This window comes from Pseudorca crassidens, chromosome 2 (genome assembly GCF_039906515.1).
Source record: "Pseudorca crassidens isolate mPseCra1 chromosome 2, mPseCra1.hap1, whole genome shotgun sequence".
Lineage (NCBI taxonomy): Eukaryota > Metazoa > Chordata > Mammalia > Artiodactyla > Delphinidae > Pseudorca > Pseudorca crassidens.
The window spans coordinates 7,277,127-7,283,730 of NC_090297.1; positions in this window are offsets into that span (position 1 = coordinate 7,277,127).

Below are 6,604 nucleotides of genomic sequence, written 5' to 3' on the forward strand. Positions count from 1 at the left end.
TCCCGCCGCACCTCAGGCTCCAGGGAGGGACTTGGTGGAGGATGAAGGGCAGCAAGCAGGGTGCCCAGCACCATGTCTAGCAGAGAAGCTCAGTTTTCAAGTGCTGGGCTCCACTTGGGTTGTGTGTCAGAAAAAAGTTCTGCAGATTAAAAAGTAAAAGTTTTGAAAATCGCTGCTAGCATACTAGCTACCTTACCAACCGTGCGATGCCTGGACCCCTCTGTGCAACAAGAGCTGAAGGACCTAGATGATGACCTCCTTAGAAGGGTCTAAGGGGCGATCAGAGTCAGAAGCCCCCCATTAGAGGATGTTTGAGGGGTCTGGAGTGGCTCCACTGCTGCAAAATGCTTTCTGTGCTAGCAGCTCTGGGGACGTTTTGCCGCAGGGGGTAGAAGTGGGGAAAGCTGCCCTCCGTCCCCGAAGGGTCTGGCAGGTGAGAGCGAGCTGGATCACAGTGAGGGAGGCGAGAGATCCAGGATTTCTGCAGCATCTTCATCCACTGCCAGCCAGATTTCCACGATAATTATTGTGGTGCCCCTAGCATGTGCCAGGCTGTGCTAGGCACTGGGGCTACAAGGTGGGCAGAACAGAGATGCCCCTGCCCCCCAGAGCCTACCTGGAGCAGGAGGGTGGGCTTAGGTAAGTACCCAGTACATAATTACACACCTGAAAGAGCTGTGAGGTCATGGGTCACGGCCCCTTGAGGTTGGAGATGTAACTTTAAGGCAAGATGAGACGTATCACTGTAAGTGGGAGTAAGTGCTTATGCAAAGGCCCTGGGGTGGCTTTCAAGGAATCGAAAGGTTAGTGCGGCAGGAACCCAGGGAGGGAGTGTGCAAGTAGCTCCAGGTGAGCCCAGGAGGAGAGCAGAAGCCACCCGCAAGGGTGCCATGAGGGGCACATGAGGGATTTCAGATTTCATCCTAAAACCAACGGGAAAGCCAGTGTCGAGTATAAGCAAAGGAGGGACAGGAGCAAATGTGCTTTTTTTAAATTTTTTGGCCGTGCCACGCGGTATGCAGGATCCTAGTTCCCCGGCCAGGGATCGAACCCGTGCCCCCTGCAGTGGGAGCACGGAGTCTTAACCACTGGACCGCCAGGGAAGTCCCAGCAAACGTGCATTTCTAAAAGATGATTTATCAGAACAATGAGTATGGGTAGGAAGAACACAGGAACGAAACCAGGGCACCATTGGGAGTGGGGAGGGGTGCTGCTACATGGTTCAGGAGAGAGAAAATGGCAGCTGGGATGGGATGGAAGCAGAGCGACACTGTCAGGTTCCAGGGGCAACCCACAGGACTTGGTGATTGGAGATAGGGGCAGAGGAGTGTCCAGGTTGACCCCTGGGTTTTTAGTGAGCACAATTGGCTGGCTGAAGGGGTCCCTCCCGACCTAGGGAAACTAGCGTGGTAGCAGGGGCAGAGCATAGGCTGGGCATTTGCATGGGGTCCTTTGGAGGCAGCTGTGCCCCTGCCTGGAGCTCTCCTCCTCTGACTGCACAGCTTCAGGTCCCACTAAAAGGCCTCCTTGAGAGACCCGCTCTGAATGGTTTCCCCTGTTCTCTCAATATTGTATGGTTTCTTCCATGAGTGACAAGTGGTGGTTGCCCACTGAGATTACTTCCTCGGCTGCCTCTCTCTGCAGAACATAATTTCCACGAGAGCAGAGAACTTGGCTTGGAGTTGAGGCTCATTAGCTGTTGATGCCTGAATGAATAATGAATGAAATGTCCATTAGGCTGCCAGCATGCAGGTATGTCCGGGTCTCGACTCCAAGGAGAGGTGTCGGGAAGGACACACACTTAGGGCTCCCTGAAGCCAGGGGGAGAGTGTCAGATGCTAGGCTTCAGAGCCCCTTTGGAGGGTCTTTCACGGACCTGGAGGGCAGGTAGGACAACAGAGGCCAGGAGACATCCAAAGCCCCTTCCCACCTAGGAAGCCATGACCCTGGAGTAGGTGGGGAGGGCTGCTCACGATGGGGGGAGGTGAAGGCAGAAGGTGGCAGAAGCCACTGTCGAGAAGGGGTCCTGCAGGTGTGGTGACGCTTCAGGCTTGAGAGACACAAGCTCTGACCCTCCTCTCTGAGCTGAACCAGGATGCTAGAGGGTCCCCGTGAGAGCCAGGCTGCGGGAGGTGCGGGAGAGAAGCCCACCTCTAACCTCGTACTGGGAGTCACTGGGGAATGGGTCTGATTTAGGAGTTTTGTCTTCTTGGATCGTCTGGAGGAAAGTGTCTGCCACCCACACTCAGAGGTGAGGTCTCCTGTGTGGTTTAAGGCTGGGCTGGGGGTCGGGGTAGGCAGAATCTTTTTTTTTTTCCATTTTTTAAAAATAAATTTATGTATTTATTTAATTTTGGCTGCTTTGGGTCTTCGTTGCTGCGCGCGGGCTTTCTCTAGTTGCGGCGAGCGGGGGCTACTCTTCGTTGCGGTGCAGGGGCTGCTCATTGCGGTGGCTTCTCTTGCTGTGGAGCACGGGCTCTAGGCGCACGGGCTTAAGTAGTTGTGGTGCGAGGGCTCAGTAGTTGTGGCTCGCACGCTCTAGAGCGCAGGCTCAGTAGTTGTGGCGCACGGGCTTAGTTGCTCCCTGGCATGTGGGATCTTCCCGGACCCAGGCTCGAACCTGTGTCCCCTGCATTGGCAGGCGGATTCTTAACCACTGTGACACCAGGGAAGTCCAGGCAGAGTCTTCATGGGGAGGATGCAGATGGGCATTTGCGAATATCTGGGCTGGTGTGACCCCGCCAACCTGCCCTCACCCCAACAAAGGCAAAGGGGCCAGGCTGGATCTGGGGGCCGTGGGGAGGGACCTCACAGGGACAACAGGTCCACCACCCAGCCCGGAGGCCGCACCTCAGAGGTGGGGACACGAGCTCTGGCTGTTCCATCCACTACCCCAGGGATGGAACCTCCTACCTCAGGGGCACGAGCAGACCGTGGGCAGCGGCGATGGGCAGAGCTGCTGGCTTTGGACCTGGACAGGACCAGGGATGAAGCTGCAGCTGACTCTGGGGAGATTTGTCCTTCCCCTTCTAAACCAAGTAAGGACAAGTAACCATGCTTAGAGTGGACAGTCTCCCACTGGGCCCAAGCCCTGGGATTTGAAGGGGAAAAATCAAACCGACTGGGATGCTGGGTTTCGGCTCTGCCCTTGCTGCCCAGAAAATCATATGCAATGTCAAAGAAACAGTCCCCTGGGGCAGAAATGGTGACACTTCTACTATATGTTTTTGGGGTTAAACAAAGCAATTTTGTTTTGGTTTGGTTTTTGTTTGGGGGTCTTGTTTGTTTGTTTTTGGCCACATGGTGGGGCATGTGGGATCTTAGTTCCCTGACCAGGTATTGAACCCGTGCCCCCTGCAGTGGAAGTGCAGGAGTCTTAACCACTGGACTGCCAGTGAAGTCCCACAGAAAGCAATTTTGGGTGTGAGTCCCAGGGGGTTTACCTACCCCACTCAGTGCATTAAGTAGCCTAACTACCCAGGGCTAAACGTGCAGGTAAAATTTTGCTGGGGTCCTTTCACTGTTCCCCTCAATTCTGAAGGTGGAAAGAGTTTTCTGGTGGTGATTTTTTTTTTTTTTTAACTAAAAGTTGTTCAATTTTTGGAGAACCAAGATCTGAGTCCAAGATTTATGAGCATAGCAGCATTTTCTGTGTTTGGTGTTTTCCTCTACTTAGCTGAATGATTTGCTACTTAGCTTGAATCGTGTGTGGAAATTAATAACAATACATACGTAGGGGTTTCCTCACTGCCTGTGGCACCTTAGCTAGCATCGGGCAGCCTGTGTGTCAGGGCACCGCTGCTGGGGCCACTTGGTGCACTTTATAGAATTTCTTTAAACAACCTGAACTCTTCCTTTTAATACTAGTGGGCCTTTCCAAGTTAATCCATCTAAATTATACGTATTAGCACAAGTCCACATAGCATAGCTCTCACCTGCCCACCAGATCGCCAGCACATTCCCCAAGAACTGCTCGTGCTGCCTTCCGGCGAGGAGATGCATGATTTCCCCTTTCAACTTGCTGTAGACATAATGCAGGAAGACTAATTGGTTTAAGGAAAAGTTTGCGGTTTTCTGAAGTTGATTTTATTGCCAGGCCTAGTATGGGGCGGCCATCTATCACTGGTCAAGGCATTTTATGACCTTGAGGCCTCCCTGCAGCTGCTGAGAGGTTTGCTGAGTTGGGATTTTTTCTAGAGATTTGGTTTTCTGTTTTCAGGGACACTGACAGCTTGTCATGAACTTGCAGCTCCCAAATTCACTGTGGTGGAGCCTGAGGGACGTGGATCTCTATTTTGACCTTATAAATAGCAAAAAGGGTGGGGGAGTTGGATTGAATATTTCACTTGTATTTGGCCCCTTCACTCCACACTGCCAATTCACCAACTGCATTAGCTGATGACCTTATAGAAGGGCTGGTGGAAATGGCCCCAAGTGACCGCAGGCACAACCGAGCAGTGTAGAAAGAGACCAAATCAGCAGGTCCCATTTTCTGCTTCCATGCTGAGTAAGCAGTAACCAGTCCGAAGTTGCTTGTCAGCTGTATTTTTTCCCCACAAAGTCACTAGAATACATGGAATTGGTATGGATCTCCAATATATTAACCTATTTAAAAACAAAACCTTATTATAGAGTTTTTCTAGTAGTGATATCAGTTCTTTCGTTGTGAAGATTGTACCATAATTATGCAAGGTGCTAGCAATAGGGGAAGCTAGATGTGGGGTATACAGAAACTCTCTGTACCATCGTTTCTGTAAATCTAAAATTGTTCCAGGAACTTCCCTGGCGGTCCAGCGGGTAAGACTCTCCGTTCCCAATGCAGGATTCGATCCCTGGTCGGGGAACTAGATCCCACAAGCATGCCGCAACTAAGAAGTGCATATGCCACAACTAAAAGACCCCACATGCCGCAATAAAGATCCTACATGCCGCAACTAAGATGTGGCATAGACTAAATTAATTAATTAATTAATCTTTTAAAGTACTTCACTTCAAATATTTTTTTAATTTAAAAGAAATAAAATTGTTCCAAAATAAAAAGTTTATTTAAAAAAATTTATTTACAGAACTTGGGGGAATCCTTGGCCATTACAATAATACTGCTTAATGGGACGGTTGCTTTAGTTATTTTTCTTATGCATTCTTCCCCTAATAAACATCCCTAATCTTTCACTTGGTCCCTAACTCATCAGTAGAAACACACCAGCTAAGTTTTTGAAATTAGTATCTTTTTAAAGGTATCAGCATAGCACTTGATGGCAACTTAAAAGCTTTCAACTTTTAACTAATTCAGACTCAGTTCAAATTTTGACCAGAGCCTTTTGCAGGAAACAACCTTAGAGATCATAAGACCCATTTTACAGATGAGGAAACTGAGGCACTGCCTCTCCCCATGATAACACAGAACATCAGCAGGGATCTTATGCATGCTCTGGCTTCCAGATCCTGAACTTGTCAACTTTTTAAATCAGTGGTTTTCAAACTTTTGTGTGCATGGGACTCATTAAAAGTCTGAACCTTAGATCTTCGGAGGGACCCAGGAATCTGCATTTCCAGCAAGTGCCCAAGGGTGTGGTGCTTCAAAGATGTTGCTCATAGTCTGTTACCAGGAGAAGGGATCCTGAGGGCATTTCCAGGAGGCACCACCTGCTCCCCACAGCCCCCAATCTTCCTTCTGATCCCAGGCTGGTGGTGTTTTTTTTTGTTTTTTTTTTGTTTTTTGCGGTACGCGGGCCTCTCACTGTTGTGGCCTCTCCCGTTGTGGAGCACAGGCTCTGGACGCGCAGGCTCAGCGGCCATGGCTCACGGGCCCAGCCGCTCCGCGGCATGTGGGATCTTCCCGGACCGGGGCACGAACCCGTGTCCCCTGCATCGGCAGGCGGACTCTCAACCACTGCGCCACCAGGGAAGCCCCAGGCTGGTGTTTATAACCCACTACCTGACGCAGGGCTCACCAAGGCCACCGAAGTGATGCCCACAGGCCTGCTGGAACTGCCCTGCCTTATTAACACATAGCCCTAAAATTTTGAGGCTAACTCACTGATTCTCAACCTTGGCAGGATATTGGAATCCCCTGGAAAACTTTTAAAAATGCTGATGACGGCTCCCACCCCCAAAGATTCTGATGAGCCTATTTATTTATTTTTCTTATTTGGTTGCACTGGGTCTTAGTTGCAGCAGGCAGGTTCCTTAGTTGCGGGACATGGGCTCCTTTGTTGTGGCATGCAAACTCTTAGTTGCGGCATGCATGTGCGATCTAGTTCCCTGACCAGGGACTGAACCCCTGGCCCCCTGCATTGGGAGCGCAGAGTCTTATCCACTGGGCCACCAGGGAAGTCCCCTGATGAGCTAACTGAGCTTGGGGGAGGGGGGTGGAATACAAGGAGACAGATAAACGCAAGAGTTCCAAACAAAGCAGCTTGGGGACCCAGAGGAAGGAGAGATAAACAAGTGCAATAATCTATATGAAGAAGCTTGGCAATAGTAGGTGCTCAATAAAAATCTGATTCCTTCACCTGTTAGATTCTCAGAGGTTGATCTTTATTTAGCGTAGTCCCTATTTGCTCTCCTGCAGTTACCGCAGGACCCAAAACAGGAAACGAAC